The sequence below is a fragment of the Rhinopithecus bieti genome, unplaced genomic scaffold (assembly GCF_001698545.2).
Source record: "Rhinopithecus bieti isolate Rb0 unplaced genomic scaffold, ASM169854v2 scaffold_15850, whole genome shotgun sequence".
Classification (NCBI taxonomy): Eukaryota; Metazoa; Chordata; class Mammalia; order Primates; family Cercopithecidae; genus Rhinopithecus; species Rhinopithecus bieti.
The window spans coordinates 1602966-1624392 of NW_016809273.1; the positions used below are offsets into that span (position 1 = coordinate 1602966).

General features: G+C 35.6%; 1 long non-coding RNA gene across 1 annotated transcript; it reads left to right on the top strand.

Moving 5' to 3' along the window:
- The first annotated feature begins 2093 nt into the window (after nucleotides 1–2093).
- LOC108540033 (uncharacterized) lies at nucleotides 2094–21039 on the top strand. Its single transcript, XR_001888561.1, has 4 exons — nucleotides 2094–2149; nucleotides 4705–4768; nucleotides 20053–20234; nucleotides 20825–21039. It is a non-coding gene; the product is annotated as an uncharacterized LOC108540033 (long non-coding RNA).
- Nucleotides 21040–21427: the final 388 nt, after the last annotated feature.

The window sequence follows — 21427 nt, forward strand, 5'->3', positions numbered from 1 at the left end:
TATTAACAGTTAAGATTTATTGAGCTCAGTATTCTGCTAAACTTTTAGAGCACTATGTGAATTAATCCTCGCAAAAACCTCAGAGCAGAGTTTGCCCAACTTGGAACTACTGACATTTTGGGCTGGATAATTATTTCAGGGTAGGGACTGTCCTGGGTATTGTAAGATATTGAGCACAATCTCTGGCCGCTACTCATTAGAAACCAGTACCGTCTCTCATCCCAAATGGTGAAAATAAGACAGAGTGCAGGGGCTCACACCTGTAATCCCAGCACTTTGGGAGGCTGAGGCAGGAGGATGACTTGAGCCTAGGAGTTGGAGACCAGCCTGGGCAAAATGACAAAAGCCCATCTCCACAAGAAATACAAGAATTAGCTGGGCGTGGTGGTGCACACCTGTCATCCCAGTTACTTGGGAGGCTGAGGTGGGAGGATCTCTTGAGCCCGGGAGGCAGAGGTTGCAGTGAGCTGAGACTGCACACTTGCATTGCAGCCTGGGCAATAGGGCAAGACTCTATCTCAAAAAAATATATATATCAAAAATATCTTCAGATATTGCAAATGTGCCATGGGGGCAAAACTGCACTCTGGCTGACAACCATTGCTTTAGGACAAATATTATTATTTCTCCTCCATTACAGAACTTACCTGGAGACACACAGCCAGCAAGATGAGCATCTGGAGCAGAGAGGTAAGCTTGTTTGGATAAAGCCCAGGAACTTTGTATTAATTGATAATGTCTCCAGTTGATTTCAAAGATACATGAGCAGAATTGTGTCTAGTTACATGTGAGGGTTTTCTTAGTATTTACTTTAATGTATATGTGAATTGAGCATTTACTATTTGGAAAATACTACACCAGAGCAAAAAGTGATGACAAACTTAACTTACTCATGGCCACTGAAGAACTTAAACCTTGTCATTGGTAAATAGCTAATTCACAATTGAGGTTATGAATTTCATGTACTATACTCAAATGCCTTTAAAGAATGAAATATACATTCAAGTTTCTTAAACATTACCTTTTAAACATTTCTGTTCATTTAAGTTTTGGTATCATTGAGCAAATATGCAAATATAAAATTATTACCTATGGTAGAATTATCTTGTGAGAGACAGTGTATCTCTATACTACAATAATTGGCAAATCTAGCCCATTATCTGTTTTAGTAAATAATGTTTTATTGGGACATAGCTATGCTCATTTGTGTATGTGTTGTCTGTGGCTACTTTTATGCTGTGATGACAGAGATTAGTTGTTGTGGCAGAAATCATATAGTTCACAAAGCCTGAGACTTTTACTATTTGGCCTTACGAGAAAGTTTGTTAACCCTAACATAGTATTTCAAGGTAGTCAGATTTTTGTAGCTGTGTAATCAAAGGTATTCTACTTGTCTGTGTTTATGCTTTGTATATTTTTAAATGTATATTAATCTGGAATACATCTGTGAAGCACAAGAAATAACATTCAGTCTTTTCTCCTATTAAATTGCCTTAATAAAGAATAATTGATTAAAATGATCTGAAGACTCATTCTGTGCTAGTCAATTTGCCAGGAGTTCTACATGCATTACACTACTTAATTGTTACAACAACACTGTGAGGTAGTCAGTCAATTTTCACTTTTTATGAGGTCACTGAGACTTATGAAGGCTATGGAACTTCCTCAAGGTCATGCAGAATCAGAACACAGACATGTTTGATTGCAAAGCTCAAGTCTATTTAACAACTGTATTACACTCTGTGCACAGAACAAAATGTCAATAAAAATTTTTTTTGGTTTTACCTATGTTTTAAAGATCAAAGCAGATAATTTTTTCAAAGTTTATCCACATTTTCTGAATCTTCTTATAAAGAAAAAATACCCTATGCCTGCATAAATGAAAGGAGACCAAGATTATTGACTTATTCATTTAGCAAATACATAGTGAGCCCCTATCCTCCACTAGGCATTGTGCTAAATACTAACGATATAGTTGATAAGATACATAATCCTTTACCTCATCAGGCTCTGCTCCTAGTGGGGAGACAAAAGAAAAGCAGAAAAAGATGACAACACAACGGGCTGAAATGACCATAATACAGTTATGTGCCAGGTACTTAGAGAGGATGAAGGTTTCACGAATGTATTTGAAACCAAGACTTGATAGGTGAATAACGATCAGCCCTGATGGAGATTTGGACTCTGGCCATGAAGTCTTTGGAACTGCCTTGGGATACAGAAGTGTTTTTGTACAATTCCTGACTCTGCAAGCTTGTGTTTTAGTTAGGGGATGCAAGCTAGAATGTGTAAAATATCCATTAATAATACAAGACATCTTATGAGTAACTGCTAAATTGTGTGGAACAGCATAAAAGTACAATAGCAATTGAGAGTTGAAGCGAATCAACAGAGTGTAGGGGGGAGTCAGAGGGAAGGAGGGATGGAAGTTGAACGTTTAAAATAATCAGAACCTGGCTAAATGGGGAAGAGGGGGTGTTGAGGGGACTGAGTATTTTTGGTGACCAACTGAAGCAGGGATAGTGTCCACAAGCTCTTGACTCCTAAAGAGACTGGCCTCGATAAAATCAGTGTTAAAAATAGTGGGAGAGAAAGGTCTATTGGTAGCTTTGGGCAAACATGTAGATAGTTTTGAGAAGAGTGGAAGAAATAAGAAAACATTTATCTGGGCTGGGCGTGTGGCTCACACCTGTAATCTCAGCACTTTGGGGTCCAAGGTGGTTGGATCACTTGAGGTCAGGAGTTAGAGACGAACCTGGCCAACATGGCGAAACCCCGTCTCTACTAAAAATACAAAAATTAGCTGGGTATAGTGGCACGCACCTGTAGTCCCAGCTACTCGGGAAGCTGAGGCAGGAGAATTGCTTGAACCTAGGAGGCAGAGGTTGCGGTGAGCCGAGATCATGTCACTGCACTCCAGCCTGGGTGACAGAGCAAGACTCCACCATCTCAAAAAAAAAATATATATATATATATATATATACACACACACACACACACACACACACACATATCATACTGATAATAGGTGGTTTGTAAATAGCATAACATAATCTTAGGTGAATAAGTGAAAAAAGACCAAATGCATTAAATAAATCATTGCTGTAGACAATTTTTAAAACTTCTATTAATGTAATTTGATCCCAAAATAATTGGTATTCATGCCACATTGAAGAGGCTGCACAGTACTTTAAAAATGAATTGATATCTTCAAGTAAATAATTCTAGTTTATCACTTAATAAGGGTACCTACCTTACTGTGTATCTGACACTGTGAATAAAAGCATCTATGACTCATTATCACCTCCCTAGCTTTCAGTCTAATAGAGGAGGCAAGGAGTAAATCAAATTATCATACAATGACCCCCACATTTAACAACTAGATAAGAATTCCAAATCAGAAGCAATCACCAGGAGAGTTCATCATAAATGATGCTGGCTTAGGAGTAGAGGACATTAAGGAAGGTTTTATTCTGATTAAATGGGATTTAAAGGGAGCTGAAAAATAAATAAATGTTGCTGAGGCAAAAGGCAGGTACATGTTGTGGACTGAGTAAGGAAGAAGCATCCAGACTGAAGAAGTAGCATATACAAATCCCTGGGCAGGAGGGAGAACAGAATATTCTAGCTTGTGAATTTATTTGAAATGTGAAAGATACATTTGGAGTAGTCATTAATGGTCTCAAATTCCTACTGTTGAAGTAAAATTGCAGCTTCACAGACAAGGACACATGGTTTTCTTTATTATTCAGATGTAAAATCTGTACATCTGGCGCAAGCAATGTAAGTAGGTAAGGTATAAATAATTTGAAAATGCTAGATCATTTAAAAAACTGTTATGTTTCTCTGCCTGAAAATAGCACTTTTTTCTTTCTACCCGGAGACAAAAGAAAGATCAGTTATACATCTAAGTCTTGGGTTGAAATAGATTGGGTCTTAAAATTAAACACACATAGTTAGGATTATTTGATCTAGATCAAATAACCACTCCTATGTTGATTAATGTAGCTCTTATGTAAAATTCATCTCCTTTTCCTTCCTCTGTTCCATTTATTTGCTTTTTTGGTAAAGTTGCTTATTTTGAATATGATTTAAATACTGTTTTAGCAATCATGAAAATAAATGTTAAAATTGTTTTGATTAAAGACTTACATTTTGTTCTGCTTCTCATAAACTTATGAGATCAAAATTTTTAATCTTCTATCTTGAACCTAGATAGCTGTTTTAAGCAATATGGAAAGGAAATATTTATGAATACAAACTTTGAGAAAGGCACAGTGCCAAGAACCACTGTGAGGAATATCACCCCATTTTCATCAAGTTGCTCATAGTCTAGATGGGAAGCCTAAACTTAAATTATATGTATAATTTTATATCCCATAGAGATGAACAATATGTATGAAATAAAAACGAATTGGGAAAAACTTATTTGGAGAAGAGGATGGTCTGTAGTGTTCTGTATGAGAGCTTCATGGATAAGAAAGCACTAGAGTTGGATCTTGAAATAGATTAGATTAGATTGGGATACAAGAGGCCTATTAAATTAGTAGATGGGGTGTTTATCCATGTCTATTAAATGTCAGAGTCCACATCTCCATCTAGTATGCTATATTTTCTCCCTAATGGCATTTTTTAATATCATGATCAGTTTTGATAGAATTCTTCTATTATAAATACAATGTGTTTTTATTGTCTGTTTTTTAGGAATTTTACTTTAACAGAAGATAGTAGTGAGGGCTTGAACACTAAGGAATTAATGAGAGATCAGGTAACCATCAGTTAATACACATTCAATGCTCTTTTAGCTTGGTTATTTTCATTCTTTCAAGTCTCATTTTCATGAGATGATTTCTTCCAAGGGGCTTTAAGATTTGACTTTTGTAATCAGGTCATGATGTGGCTTGCTTGCTTATGTGAGAGGATTTTAGTGCAAAGTGAATTAAATTCATAGAAGAGAACTCTGTTGCTTGAACTTATGAAAAGTTTAGCTTTTAGTTTGAACAAGAGTATTTTACAAGGGACAATGGTGATTTTAGACTATGCTGATTATTTTCATATTTGAGTAAAAGTGAGTAGATTGTAGTTTTTCCAAATTTGTGGCCATTTTGAGAAGACAGCAATGTATATGTAGTCTAGTTTCATAGAGAATTCTCGTAAGAAATAGTGAAAGATAAATTGATACAGAAAATGCAATTAAGGCCTAATTATATGCGTACTTAATGGATAGGTGAAGGCATTAAGGAAAGAGAGAGGGAGAAACAGAGAGCGATCATGTGCATTTCAAGTGTAAACTGGTAATTGTTTGAGGGATTTGTGAAAGGATATTTGGAAATCAATGTTTTATCACATGAATATAAGAAAGGACGCCAACAGAAATATAATACTTCACAAAATTATTTTTGCACATGGTGATAATCATCAGTAAAATAAGATTTACTTTTCATCCAATAAAACATTAGAATAGTGTAACCTACAAAGATGCTATTTTCTTCATTACATAACAAATTCTGTGAATTTTCTCAAAGTATCGCTCTCAAAGAAATGTGAGGTTTTAAGATTAGATAAGTAATATAAAACAAGGAAGAAAAGAAAAAAATGAGAACTAATTACATAAAAATTAAATCATCAGTTGTCACACTCTAATATTGTTGGGCTTCAAATGGAATGCCGTGAATGATTAAACACATGAACAAAAATGCTATTGTGATCATTTCTCAAAATTCACAAAAAGAAAATTATAATAATCAAAATTTAATCTATGCTTAATACTAGAATATTATTAGTACTTAGATTTTGAATATGATTCTCAACATGTTGAATGTTTTAAGAAAGTACTTTATTCCAAATGATGACAAAACTATTCATGACAGAATAATCTGAGATTATCGGAAGTTTCCTAATTTGTTTTCGTGTGTTAATTGTTATTTAGACACTAGGAACTATTTTAAACCTAGGCATTGCTTTAATTCTTACACTATTCTTACAACATACAACATGTCTATTGTAGTTAGTATAATCACTAATTTCCTAAATAAGGAACATAAAGCTTAAGAATTTAACACCTTTGAGGCAATTAAGATGGTAATTAATTGAGCTAGAGTTTGAACCCAGATCCCAGTGATTACAAAAAAAATTTAACGATCAGGTTATAGGGCCATCTATAGAAAGGACCACAAATACCCTACTCAGTAACTACAGAGGTTCCAGTAACTGGGTTACAGAACTTCAGAGAACCACTTACTAACTGAGCTAGTTATCAGTTAGTTATCATCATGCTAATTATCTGTAATGCAGCATTCATGTTAGTACTTACAACCTCTTAGGTCTGAAGTAGTAATTTAATAATGTAATGCACAGAGGTAGTTTAATAGTTTAATTTCGATTATGCATGACCCTAAGAAAGTGAGCATTAAAATAGCTTTTATTATTATTCTTAGATTCATATACCTGTGTTTACAAAACTGGGTACCTTAGATTTGTGTGGCATAGCGGAGGTTTCAAAATGTTTTCACACATAAAATATTCATACATATGTTATTTAACATTTTATGTCATGTTTAATTAAGATAGGCTTAACATCTGCGATTGTAAGGCTTAAGAATGACATATAAAATTCCGGTGCTGCAACTCAACTAGCTTTTGGGGAAAAAAAACACAGAATACACTTTTTTTTTTAGGTTTGAGATTCAGTTCTGAAGAGTTTGCTGCTTTACCTTCTGAACTTACTCACTTGAAATATGGCTTTCTTTCTACGATTCTGTGGAATTGGCAACCTCCGTTTTTATTCTAACAATGCAATACATTTCTAAATTAATATTATACACATTTTTCCCCCAGCAAAAACTGCTCCCAATCAGAATAAATACACATCTCCCATACTTTGCCTACACTTTTACTTATCTCATTTGAGGAATGTATCTATTTTAAGAAAAACAAGAAATATAACCTGATTGTGTTTCTCGGGGTCAGAATCCTGTTCTTTGAGTATCTTCTGATCACAGTAAGCCTTTGATGAATTTTGCTAAAATTGTTGAACATAATTTGAGTAGCTACAAGCTTGGGAACTAACTATATAAAATTATATCCACGCCATCAAGTGACTTGCAATTTTATTGGTTAGAATTCTCTTTTAAACAGCTTTTTTTTTTTACCAAGACTTTGATAAACGTAATGAATCTTTTTAGATAATATAGAGAAATGCAGATTATTATAACAAATGCCAAGGTACTCATCTTGATTTTCTTAATTGTCTTCATTGTTAAAAAATTATTGCTTCCATGAATCTGTGCATGTCTGTCTAATTCAAGTTTCTATATGTTTCCTAAAATTTATATATTTCTACTCAATGTATAATATTAAATTGTGGATTTTATTCTTTACATAAAGAGTGTTATACTGTACCTATTCTTTTTTTTTCCATTTCACTTTTGAGATTAGCCATGTTAATGGACATAGATCTATTTCACTTTAATTGTTGAATAGTATTACATGATTTTAAAATATTGTATTTTGTTTATTCCCCTGGTAATGGGAACAAAATGAACAATAATAAACAATGTTCAACAGTATATTCTTGTACAGATGTCCTTGCTGACATAAGTAGGAATAGTTCTAACAAATATACTTTTGAGTGAAATTGCTGGATTTAAGGGTGTATGTGTTTTCAACTACTTTGGTGTCAGACTCCTTTTGCTCACATTCCATATTTATAGTCAGAAAATCCAAACTGCTGTACCTGTGAAAAATGTCTAGGCATGACTCTTTTTATCACTTCTACTTGTCACTGTGGTCTGAACATCCTCTTGATAAGCTACTGCACCAACAAACTAACTGTCCTCTTTGCATCCACCCTTCCTTCTATAGACCATCTGCCACACAGCAGCCCAGGGGATACTTCTAAAACTTAATTCAGATCCTATTACTTTTCTGCCTCAAGCCCCATAAGGGCCACTAATTCATTCAGAGTAAAAGACAAAGATGTTATAATAATTTACAGCCCACAGCCACAACTCAAGATTGCTTTGTTTACTTGTTTTCCTTTTTCGTCTTCTCTAGACAGTAGATGGAGACTTTCCCTCCAACTTCATCCCCATTTCTGACAATGGGAAACATTATTACTTCCTCTTTTCCTGATGGTGTGGTATTTTGTGGTCCTTATTTAATGTGGGTTTGGTTTCCCATGGGGTTCCCAGCCCCAGGTGGCAGGCACTGACTTTGACTTTCCTCCTTCTGCCCAGCAGAGCAACAAACCTCAAAGCCCAGTTTACTTAGATTAGCAGATACTCAGGGAGAAAAACAGTTAAATGCTCCTGTGATCTTTATTTTGCAGGGTTTCCACTCTCTTTTATATTACAGCTGGTTATTCCCACCAATCCTGTCAACACTTGGTCTCTTAAAGAGTTTTAATTTTTTAAAATCACCCTTGGTCACTAAACTTACTATTTAAAGACAAAACAAACAAATAAAACCATCATGAACATATTCTTTATCAATAAATGAATATAATAGTCCCAATAATTTTAAACACCATAAACCATTTGCTTCTCCAGAAAATCAAGGGCTCTAGTCTCCGAGAGGGAGAGTGAATCTACTCTGGTTGAACACAATCAAATACTGAATTATTTTTATTTTAACTGTCATTTTAGTAGTTCCTAGACCTTCAGAAGCTTGTCAGAAATGAAAATGTTATGTGGTTATTACATTATTTAGTGTCTTGCATGAATAAATGTTTTCAGTTTCCCCTATTTGGACTATCTAAATAGTCTAGAACAATCATAGCATCTGCTTGAATTTCTGATAGCCTTAGAAAGACAGGACAGAGCACCAAAATGACATGTATGATGGCAACATAAATTAATAAAGACACAAATATCTACTTTAGACAGCTTTCCTTTTACATTTTTATTTAATTGGAAAGATATGAAAACAAAATTTAAAATCTTCCATAAATTTCTCACTAAAAAAAAAGTACACACAACAAGAAAAGTGGTGTTATTTCTTTTCTGATCTTCCAATTCTAATACCAAGAGAAAACAGTTGCTAATAACATGATACGTGTTTCTGGATTTCTTTATGCATGTTTACATATACTTTTTATAAAACTTAGATCATATTACATAAACTATCCTGCATACTGCTTTTTTTTCACCTTAAGGGGTTATTGTAGTAAATGCATACATTTAGTTAATTTTCAAATTATGAATATGAATAGCACAGCCTAATTACTAGATAAGTATTAGGACATATGGGAATTAGAATAAGACATATGTCAGCACAAAAATAATAATACCATAGATGAATACAACTTAAAAAACTGCTTTATAACATTATTTGCAGTTAATATGATTTTTGTTTTATTCTCAGAAATATTTACTATGGAAAATGCAGATTGTCATCTTTTTTCAATTTAATAATGTAAGGGCTATATTCATATACTCATGTTTGCTTATAATATCATTTGGATAATTTAGTATTATGAATATACCTCCACTTACTTTAGTTTCTATAGTCAATTTTTTTCATTTCCTATCATAATTTAGTAATACACATTTACATAAAAGATTTCCACATATCTTAACATATAAAACTACAGTATGTGAAAATGATCATTGTAAAGTTTTTCTATAATGTATTAATTGGTCATAACAAAATCATTCCTGCTTCTTTGCCTCATAAAATGATTAGAAGTGAGAGCTTAGACCTGCAGCATCCAATATGGTGGCCAGGAGCCACTTGTGGTATTTGGGATTGTGAAATGCTGCAAGTTCAAACTGAATAGTGTTATAAGAGTAAAATACACATTGGATTTCAATGACCCAGTATGAAGGAAAGGAATACAAAATATCTCATTAATCATGTCATATTGATTTTATTTGAAATGAAAATATTTTTGAACACTAGGCAAATAAAATATATTTTAAAAAATTATCTTCATCTTTAATTTAATTGGATTTATTTTTGAAATGTTGCTACTAGAAAATTGATGACTGCATTTGTGGCCCCGTTATATTACTTTTGGACAGTGTTAGTACAGTTTTTAAAATTAATATACCTCTTGCCTTTGAGACATAAAAATGCAAAGTCAACAAAGAAGGGTATAACTCATTGAAGCAATTTACTGACCTAGATGTGGCCAAGAACTTTTCCAGGGACCCACGGAACCTACTGCAGATTCCAGAATCAGGAAAGTGAAAACTTGCATAGCTGATGGCACACACTTCTATATTCTTTCATTTTGTTCCCTATTTGATCCTTAAGAACCAGCTAGTTGAACAGATAAACAGGGGCTATGCAACTAAAAATTTCTGCACTTCACTTGTATGCAAAAAGGATGAATGACAAGTGAGAAAACTTAAGTATTTAAGTATCCACTGAAAACCAAAACTGCTTCTGGGTCATGCATAGATTGATTGAATCCAGTTTTCTGGATTCAAAGATTGTCTTAGACTGTTTGGGGTGCTATAACAAAATTCCTTAGACTAGGTAATTTCCAAAAAAATAGATATTTATTATTCACAGTTCTGGAGGCTGGGAAGTCCAAGATCAAGTCACCAGCAGATTTACTGTTTGGTGAGAGTCAGTTGCTCTAAACAGCACCTCACATGGCAGAAGAGCAAAAGGTCTCCCTCAAACCTCTTTTATTAGGGCAGAAATCATATTCAGGAGGGAAGAGCCCTCTTGACCTAATCACCTCCTAAATGCTTCATTTATTAATACTGTCACTTGAGGATTAAGTGTTAATCTGTAAATTTTAGAGGAGAAGCATTAAAATCACAGCATTCTGTCCCTGGTCCCCCAAAGTTAACGTCCTTCTCATTTGCAAAATACATTTACTTCACTCAAATACTCCAAAAGTCTTATCTTATTCCAGCATCAACTTTAAAGTCTAAGTCCAAAGGTACATCTAAATATCATCTAAATAAGATATGAGTGAAACTTAAGGTTATAATTCATTCTGAAGCAAATTTCTTCCCAGCTGTGAGCTTGGGAAATCAAACAAGTGATGTGTTTCCAAAATACAATGGTGAAACAGACATAGACATTCCTATTTCAAGAGTGACAAATAGTAAGAAAGCAAGAGGTACCTGGTCTCAAGAAAGTCCAAAATCCAACAGGGCAAACAACAGGCCCAAGAGAACTGTGGAGGGAAGGATATTCCCAAGACAAGAGACCAGTAGAGCTACCAGTGTGCCACTCTTGCCTAGGAGAGATGCAGGAGTGTGACTTCCATGTATCAGAGCTTCTGCATGAGCTGTGCCCAGCAAAACCATGGGGCCATGGCTTCCTGGAGCCTTGAGGACCCATTTACCACCCCAGTTTGTTTGGAAGGTTAAGATATCAAGCCAGAGATTATTCTTAAGCTTCAAGTCTCTCTGGACTATTCTTTGAAACTGAAGTGGAGATAACTATGTGCCTAGAGCTTGTGTACTCTGCATGCGAGCAGAAATAGCACCTTTCAAATACTATCAAGGTACTACCTGTGCCCTCTGGAGGGGCAGCTGGAAGTGCACTTCTACCTGCTGGAGTCACAGGTGGGGTAGATCCTTCAAACCACTCTCCCTCTGAAGACCCTGGAATTCTGGGCCTATGATGGGAAAGGCAATCCTGCCTCTGAAATGCCTTCAGGGTCATTGTGTGTGTGTGTGTGTGTGTGTGTGTGTGTGTGTGTGTGTGTGTGTGCTTATTTTTGTTTTTTGTTTTTTGAGACAGAGTCTCGCTCTGTAGCCCAGGCTGGAATGCAGTAACAGAATTCACAATCTTGGCTCTCTGCAACCTCTGCCTCCCAGGTTCAAGTGATTCTCATGCTTCAGCCTCATGAGTAACTGGGACCACAGGCAGGTGCCACCACACCTGGCTAATTTTTTGTATTTTTGGTAGAGACAGGGTCTACCATGTTGGCCAGGCTGGTCTTGAACTCCTGGCCTCGAGCGATCTGCCTGCCTCAGCCTCCTAAAGTGCTGGAATTAAAGATGTGAGCCACCGTGCCTGACCCAGGGTCATTCTTTTTTTTTTCTCTTGAGGAGCAGCACCTAGATTCTTTCTATTCATACAAATCTCCTTATTCAAGAGTTGCTTGCAAGGTTTGCTTGGCCACATCCTTGGTGTTCTCTCTGAAACTGTCTTTTTCATACTTTAAACATGGTCAGGCTAAGAATTTTTCAAATCTTAAATACTGCTTCCTTTTGATTATAAGTTCCATTTTTAATTTGTTCTCTCTTCTTCCATTTTACTGTAAATAGTCAAGAGAGACCACGCCATACCCTCAACCTCTCAACACCTTGCTTAGATATTTATTCTGCTAAATATCCAATTTCATCACTTGTAAGTTTCTCCTTCTACAAAGCGCTAGAACACTAACACGATTCATCCAAGTTCTTTTACACTTTACAACGAGGATGGCCTCTCCTTCAGTTTCCAATAACATGTAGCTTAGTTGCAGCTGAAACTTCACCAGAATGGTCTTCACTATCCATATTCCTACCAACATGATCACACGACCACTCAGGCAATCTCTTAAGAAGACTGAGACTTTCTCTATAGCTCTCTTCTGACCCTCCCCCAAATCGCCCTTAATGCTCCATTCATGATGATGTAGGCTTTTCCTAGTATGTACCTTCAGCCTCTACCAATTAACCAGTTCCAAGGCCACTCCACATTTTAAGGTATTTCTGAGAGCAAATACAGTACCCCCATTTCTTTGTACCAATTTCTGTCTTGGTCCGTTTTGACTGTTATAGCAAAATACCTTCGACTTGGTAATTTATAAACAATAGAAACTTACTGCTCGCAGTTCTGAAGACTGGAAAGTCCAAATCAAAGCACCAGCAGATTCAGACTCTGGTAAGGGTCTTCTTCTCCTAGACGGTGCCTTATAGCTGTGTTCACACATGACGGAAGGGCAAAAGGTCTCCCTCAAGCCTCTTTTATAAGGACACTACCCCCTTTATGAGGACAGAGCCTTCATGGCCTAATCACCTCCTAAAGGCCCTACCTCTTAATACTTCCACATCAGAGATTAGGCTTCAATTTATAAATTATGGAAGAAGCAGCACTCTGAACACAGCAAAAATGTTCATTAAAGTGTTACCGCAGTTCCTTATGAATCAAAGAAAGATTTCAAACAAGTTTTGGTTTTCATTATAATATAGCTTACTGTTTCCTCAATATTGAAAATTAACTATCCAAAGAGTTGATATATAAAATATCTTCAGAAATCAGGGTATTCAGTTAGTTCACTTTGTTTCCAAACAAATTGAATAACAGCTGTGTCCAATTATTTAGAATATTTTTAAATTTAGCTTTGGACAGAAGAAGGGTGGTTTAAGGAACACTAACAGATCTGATAAAACAGGTATTTGAATTCATAGCTCTCCTTGGTTAGATGACCTTTTACAAACTGCTTACATTTCTCGATCTCTGCTCTTCAGATAAAAAAGTCAAGTTTGTATTAGAACAGCAAAAATGCAGTGGTTATACTTTAAAGTGTTCTGTAGTACAAAACCTTCAAGAAATGCAACTAAGAATATAAATTGTAGAGATGGAAGAAGGCTTAGGTAACAGTGGAGTATCCTCATCCAGAGGTCCTCCCAGGGAATTTCCAGGGATTACAAAGGATTCCATTTTGAAAGTTTTCTGTACTGAGCTTATCTGAGTGGCAGTATGAGCTCTCAGTATCAAATAAAAATTGAGCCCTGAATGAAGCATTTGCCATTTGTCATTCCTAGCAGTGCTATGTCTTCTAATGCAGTTTATCATTTTAAAATATGACATTCCTGATTAAGTTTTATCATTTTAAATATCAAGAAAAATATTCACCCGTCATCTGCTCACCTCAACCCCTCTTTCCCATTGCTTATTCCGGGTGTCCATGATTGTCCTATAGATATCTAGTGAAGGGGGTAAATTTTAGGTAACAATGCTTGCCTCATGATCCTTTATATTCAACCTAAGCTGACTGTACCAGAAACAAATGTAACTCAGAGGCCACAACAAAACAAATAGATCGACCAGTGCCATTATGTTCTGATATCACACCAAAATATGAATTTAGTCTATCAGCTTTCTTCTCTTGAGAATATGAACTCAGAATTAATAACAACATGAACATTTTTTAAGTGGGCAACGTACCTGGAAAACTGTGATGTAGAGATGAGCCGTGAGGTGGGGTAGAGAATATAGAAGGGTTTTTTAAAAAGCAAATAGATAAGATAAAAATAGAAGGGAAGATCTCATGAGACAAACATTAAACTAAGCTGTGATCAATTTTATTTGGAGTAACATTTCTTCCATTATATTGAAAACAAAAAGTACCATAAATAAAGTATGCATCACAAATTATGTTGCTCATTAATAATCACACAATTGTAAGATGTGCCTATACTTTGGTTTTGGCCCTACCTTTTACTGTATATGAATCTTCATTTCTTGTGAAATGGAGACAATAATACAGTTGCTATGGAATTCCATTGGAAACAAAATGAAATAATGTAGGCAAAGAATCTTTTGACTACATTATTTCTAAAATTCTAAATAGAGTTCTAAAAAAACTTTTAGAATATATAAATACTCAGTTCTTAACCAACAATCTTATTAAACACCTTGCTTTTCATTGGAAAACATTTTGGCATTACTCAAATTTGAAAAGGAAGATAAATTCTGAGTCTACAGAATGTGTGTCATAATCATAATCTACAGAGATAGACCATGATATTTTAAAGATAGTAAATGTTTAAGGAAATCAGGTATTAGCTGAAAAAAAATTTTACCTCTCTTATGACATGACAGTTGAAATTCTCTAATTCTCTTAATGAATTTCACTTACAAAAAATGGGTGGCAGTATACTGAGCAGAATAATATTACTGTTCTATGTCACAACTCTCAGTAATGGACTTTTGATTATGTTTAATAAGTAATTTCTTACCAAAAATTCATGTCATAGTAATAGAATATGATAACCAGAAATGTGGCTTATACTACACAAAAAGCTATTTCTCAGATTTAAGCAGTTCCATTGTTCAAAATAAATACACTAATACATGATATAAATCAAGCTTTTGGATGCTCAAAATAGTTTTGACTGAAGGAGTGATAATATTCAGCCCTCATTACTGATGTAATTGTAAACCTCCTTGAAACATTCATATGAAGATGATCACAGGAAAATAAGGCATCGTACAAAACTTGAGCTTGGGCAAGAAACATCACAATGTGAGACAGCTAGCGACTTAAAAGTGATGCCACGGTGAATACTCTGGGGAATGAAACACTTCAAATGTTCAAAAATTCAGAAAACAAATTATGCCTCACCTATGTGAAGCCCTATGTGTCCTTTTCTACATAGCACAAGAGAATTCTAAGGGGATTGGGAATTGGTGCAGAAGGAAAGGAGGAAGGAAATTACTGCATTTTCACCTTCTCCCACTTTATCACTGGGCTAGGGGATGACTCATGTACATCTTCTTGAAATATCCATTGTCATCAATAAAATGAATTTGAAGTTTTAAATAAAGCAATATTGAAATTAGAATCACACTTATTTCCTGTCATTATTTCCAAGATGCTGAATAATCCAGATGAATGGAAGAAAAAAAGGTCAATGAGTTCATCCTTAAATATATTCAGAGAGAAGCTTTCAGGAAACCAGACTCAATAAAAAAAGAAAAGTAAAGAAACATGAGACTAACATAATATGGGAAAACTAAAAACTCATCCAGTTCTCAAAAGGTTCACATATGAGGGATACTGTTCACCTGCCTGATGGCACATTTCCTTTTTGCTTACTCTATGAGCATGAAATCAACCAAGCAAGACAAAAGTGCCTTGTTTATATTGTGTGCTTAATAAGCAGTGATCCGTCCTACTCACTTAAAAAATCTAGTTGAGCAGATTGGATCCCAGTCTTCTAAATGTTTACAAATGGTGATAACACTGGTAGGATTAAGCTCCACTGGATACATCACATATTTTTGTATATAATACATGTTTCTGGATTTCTTTATGCATGTTTACATGTACTTTTTATAAAACTTATGTCATGTTGCGTAAACTATATGGCGTACTGCTTTTTTTTTTTTTCAACTTACAGGGCTATTACAGTAAATGCATATATTTAAGTAATTTTTCAAATTATGAATTGTACAGTCATATTAGAATAAGAATTAGACATATGTGGAATTAGAAGACATACATCAGCACAAAGAAAAATACCCAAAGATGGAATTACAATTTAAAAACTGCTTTATAAATTATTTTCAGATAATATTATTTTTGTTTTCTTCTCAGAAATATTTACTGTGGAAAATGCAGACAGTGCAGGTTGGTGCAAGAGTAATTGCGGTTTTTGCATTGCTGAAATTTGCTGTTTGATATTGGAACATATTCTTAAATAAATGTGGTTATGTTTACATCATTTTAATGTGCATTTCTCACTTTATGTTTTTTTGCTAATGACTTATTACTTGTTTATTTCATATTTATTTTAGCCTATGGAAATGATGTTAGACAAAAAGCAAATCTAAGTGATTTTCCCTTTTTTTTTTTTTTTTTTGAGACAGAGTCTTGCTATGTTGCCAGGCTGGAGTGCAGTGGCGTGATCTTGGCTCACTGCAACCTCCAACTCTCTGGTTCAAGCAATTCTCCTGCCTCAGCCTCCTGAGTAGCTGGGACTACAGGTGCCCACCACCACACCCAGCTAATTTTGTATTTTCAGTAGAGACAGGTTTCACCATGTTGGCCAAGATGGTTTCAACCTCCTTACCTCAGGTTCCACCCTCCTCAGCCTCCCAAAGTGCTGGGATTACAGCCGTGAGCCACCGCGCCCAGCCACGATTTTCTTATTCAAGTTCAAAATGGGTCATAAAGCAGCGGAGACAATTCACAACATCAACAACATATTTAGCCCAGGAACTGCTAAGGAACGTGAACTGTAGTGGTGGGTCAAGAGGTTTTGAAATGGAGGAGAGCTTTGAAAATGAGGAGCGTAGTGGCAGGTCATTGGAAGTTGACAACAACCAGTTGAGAGCAATCGTTGAAGGGGATCCTCTTATAGCTACACAAGGAGTTGCTGAAGAATTCAGTGTCGACCATTCTATGGTCCTTCAGCATTTGAAGCAAACTGGAAAGGTGAAAAAGCTCTGTAATTGGGTGCCTCATGAGCTGAGAGAAAATCAAAGAAATCATTGTCTTAAAGTGTTGTCTTCTCTTATTCTGTGCAACAGCAATTAAGCGTTTCTTGATCAGATGTGACATGCGTGGCCGGGCGTGGTGGCTCATGCCTATAATCCCAACACTTTGGGAGGCCAAGGTGACTGGATCACCTGACGTCAGGAGTTTGAGACCAGCCTGACCAACAGGCAAAACCCCGTCTCTCCTAACAATACAAAAATTAGCCGGGTGGGGTGGCTTGCGTCTGTAGTCCCTCCCAGCTACTCAGGAGACTGAGACAGGAGAATTGCTTGAACCCAGGAGGTGGAGGTTACAGGGAGCCGAGATCAGGCCACTGCACTCCAGCCTGAGTGACAGAACAAGACACTGTCTCAAAAGAAAAAAAGAAAAGAAAACTAAAAAAAAAAAAAAAAAAAATTCATGACTTGATGAAAAGTGAATTTTATACGACAACCGCAATGATCAGCTCAGTGGTTAGATCAAGAAGAGGCTCCAAAGCACGTCTCAAAGCCAAACTTGCACCAAGGAAAGATCATAGTCACTGTTTGTTGGTCTGCTGCCAGTCTGATCCACTACAGTTTCTGAATCCCACACTGAAAACTGCAATGCCTGCAGCCAGCATTGGTCAACAGGGCTCATTTCTTCTCTATGGCAATGCCCGACCACACGTTCAGTGCACAACCAATGCTTCAAAAGTTGAATGAATTGGGTTACACAGTTTTGCCTCATCTGCCATATTCACATGACCTCTCGCCAACTGACTACCACTTCTTCAGGTATCTCGACAACTGTGAAAAATGCTTCCACAACCAGCAGGATTCAGAACATGTTTTCCAAGAGTTTGTCAAATCCCGAAGCATTATTTTTACGCTACAAGAATAAACAAACTTATTTCTCACTGGCAAAAATGTGTTGATTGTAATGGTTGCTATTTTGACTAACAAAGATGTGTTTGAGCCTAGTTGTAATGATTTAAAATTCACAGTCCGACCGCAATTACATTTGCACCAACCTAATAAATTGATGTCATGTATGGACAGTCTGTAAGGGAAGAATGCTCCTCTGAGGTGCCACAACACAAGTGATTTACATTAGAGCTCAAAGACATCTACTAAATACAATTAATGTTTGACTTTATTTCATAAGTTTTTAAAAAAATTACAAAACAAAAATATCACAAAATTAAATAAGTATGCAAGGCATACCTGAAGTCATGAAATAATCTCAGGAGAAAGAAAGAGTAAAGGCGACAACAGCATAGGTAATTGAAGGCACTTCTTTTTCCTAAACATGCTTGTCTTCCAATCTTTTAATCATAGTTCTGGCATATAGCCCAAGCTAAAGCATAATCTTTTCAACAGTTCTCTGCAGCTGTCTGAGTGCTCTCGGTGGATGGTGAAGGGGTTAAAATGTGCTATTCCTGAATATTGACTATTTAAGTTAAAGACACTTGAAAAATAGCAGATGTGAAAAGATCACGTTGACCTTGTGCTGTTTCTCAAGAGCAGAACAAGAAATTCCCATGTGAAAGGTGCTCTTCCTATATTAGAAAGAGGCAACGTCCTTATCCTCAAGGACGGGAAGTTGAAACTGAGAGAATTCTATGCAGACACTGCTAATATAACTCTGAAGTCTCCATATATAATTTAGTTGCTTCTTCGCTTTTACTACTCTTTGTCTTATTCACTCTATATAAGTAATAGATTCTAACTGCTTCTTTAGGTCTTCAGTATTTTTTTTTTTTTTTAATGAGGGCTCCCATGCCATATAAAACTTAACATTTTGCTTTTCTCCTGTTAATCTAATTTTTGTAAATTTAATTCTCAGACCCAATCGGAATACTAAGAGGATAGAGGTGGAGTTGTTCTGACCTTACAAAAGAGAGACGTGATACTACTGGCTGTTAGGATTCACAGGCCAGTTAAGATTAATGCATGTGTGTGTCTCCATATCTTTAAAGTGCATTTGTTCCCATTAAAAGAGTAAACATATAGCCATATAGATTATTTAGCACCCTGAATGTTAAAACAGAAAGACAAAATTTGTACTTTTAAGGATGGAGAAATATTACATGGTATTGTTGAAGTAATATTTCTATTCTCTATTAACATGGCAACTTTTGGGGAAGAGTAACTATTTTATTTTTTTGAAAAGTCCTTGAAAGAGACTTACAGAAACTGAGGTAAACACTTCAATGTTATGTTTGAGACTGGCATGAAAACCCTTTTGCACTATGGTCATTTAAAGTAAGATTCTTTCTAAATATTAAGTCATTATATGAACAGAGTCATTTTCCAGATTATTTAACTCTGTTACTAATTGTGCTATGAGAAATGAAACTTCTGACTCTTACGCTGCAGTGTTAATGGACTGATTCCTTTTCCTTACAGCATATTGTGGATATTCTGTTCACATGTGTTATGAAGAATAATGATAGCTTTATGCAATATATATTTTTGTAATCTGGGAAAATGTATATTACTTTATATCACATTTGATTTCTCATATAAATTACTGTAGCCCTTTGCAAAACTTTGAAAATCCATCTTTGGAGTTCACTATGTTAGTCATGCCTTTTAGCATTCTTTATTTGTATTTTTGACAATAATGAAATTACTTAATGTCATTTCGAGTTCATCCCATTACATATACACATGAACTCAGAGCTGGGGTAATTCACTTATGTAGTTCAACATCTCCTTTGTTACAGATGGTAAACGTGCAGATTTCTCCCTCCAGGAAAGAAACTCTTTCATAAAATAATTGCATATTCTGCTCAATTTTTTCTCTTCACTGATGCTTTTGTATTGTTATTACACCCTGTCAGATTAGTAATTAGCACGCAACCTCCATATGACATAAATGCATTTATCTTGCTTTCTTAAAAGCCCCTTTAGCAACTCAAAGCATATTATAACTCCAGCTGGCCAAAAAGAGATGAAATAAATAATATAACAGGAACAACTGCAAGAGCAAGTGCAGCTTCAGGTTGGTGCATTTCTTTTGATCAAAAGGTCAACTTGCAACTGCTCTTTGAAGAATGTGCTGGTGACAGTGTGCAACCTTTGTAGTAAGTTTTTTCATTACTTTTTAATAAATAATTGAATTAATAGCCTCAGTCACAATCTGAGGGAGGAAATTAGCTGAAGAAGGAGAGAACTCTGTGATAAACCTTCTGAAAAAGAGGGGAAAAAAAAGGGTTAATCCATAGGCCAACCTTAAGAAGGACTGAAGACCCCAAAAAAACTGACCAAAGAGTCTATGCCTAGTAGAGTCAGTTTGAAATGATGTAGATTAGAAATGGAATTACAGGAACAAATTGCTAATTCGTACCCATATACGGAGGAAAATTCAGTCTGCTTGGATATCTTTTTCAAAAGGAAAATAATTCAATAACAATAACTGAGGTGAAAAGTATTCTGTGAAATTTCTATAGTGAATAGAATTGGTTATTTAATTTGCAAAGTTCAGTGCAAAATGAAAATGCAAGTTTGCTTATTCAAAGTTATTAAGAATTTAAAATTGTCAAAATAGTGATAGCAGAGCCTTAAACTAGGTTGGGGGAGGGGAATGCAATGAGGATAGGAGCGGACATCGGCGGGGTGGGGGTTTCTAAGTGAGACTATACAGGTTGCATGTCTATGAATCTTGCTCCTGCAGGTAGCTCCTGGACTGGCCTTAGGCTGCTTTCAAATTAAACCAGCACTGTAAAGAAGAGAGCAAGTACCCTAAAGCTGAATGAAGGGGCATCTTAATTCCAATCCTGGCTCCACTGCTGACTGTAAGTATGACCCTGGATGAGTTACCTCTCTCAGTCTCAGTCTCCTCATCCACAAAGCAGGGATCACAATAAATGAATAGCACCTTTCAAAGAACCCACCATATAGTGAGTGTTCAACAAATTCTGTGTTCACCATCTAACATCATAACACATTGAGTATCCATCAAAGCAGAAAGTAGTTTGTACCTGGACATTTCTGTTTCTTTTGTTTGCTATCCTACTGGTGTTTTACTTAAATTTAGTGTGGTAATATGAAAGAAAATTACTGCCCTTCTGCTATTTAGTTAGCATTTTTATGCTTTTTTTTTTAAGTGTCACAATAAAATTAATAAAATTTGTCGAGTCTTTCCTATTTAACTAATATTATGTAAAGATAACTACCTCCCAGGACTACATTATACAACATATAGTAGCTACCCAGGGGCAGCATGTGAATTGTTGAGAAAATTCTACAAAGAAAGTACCTTCCTGTGGACATCATA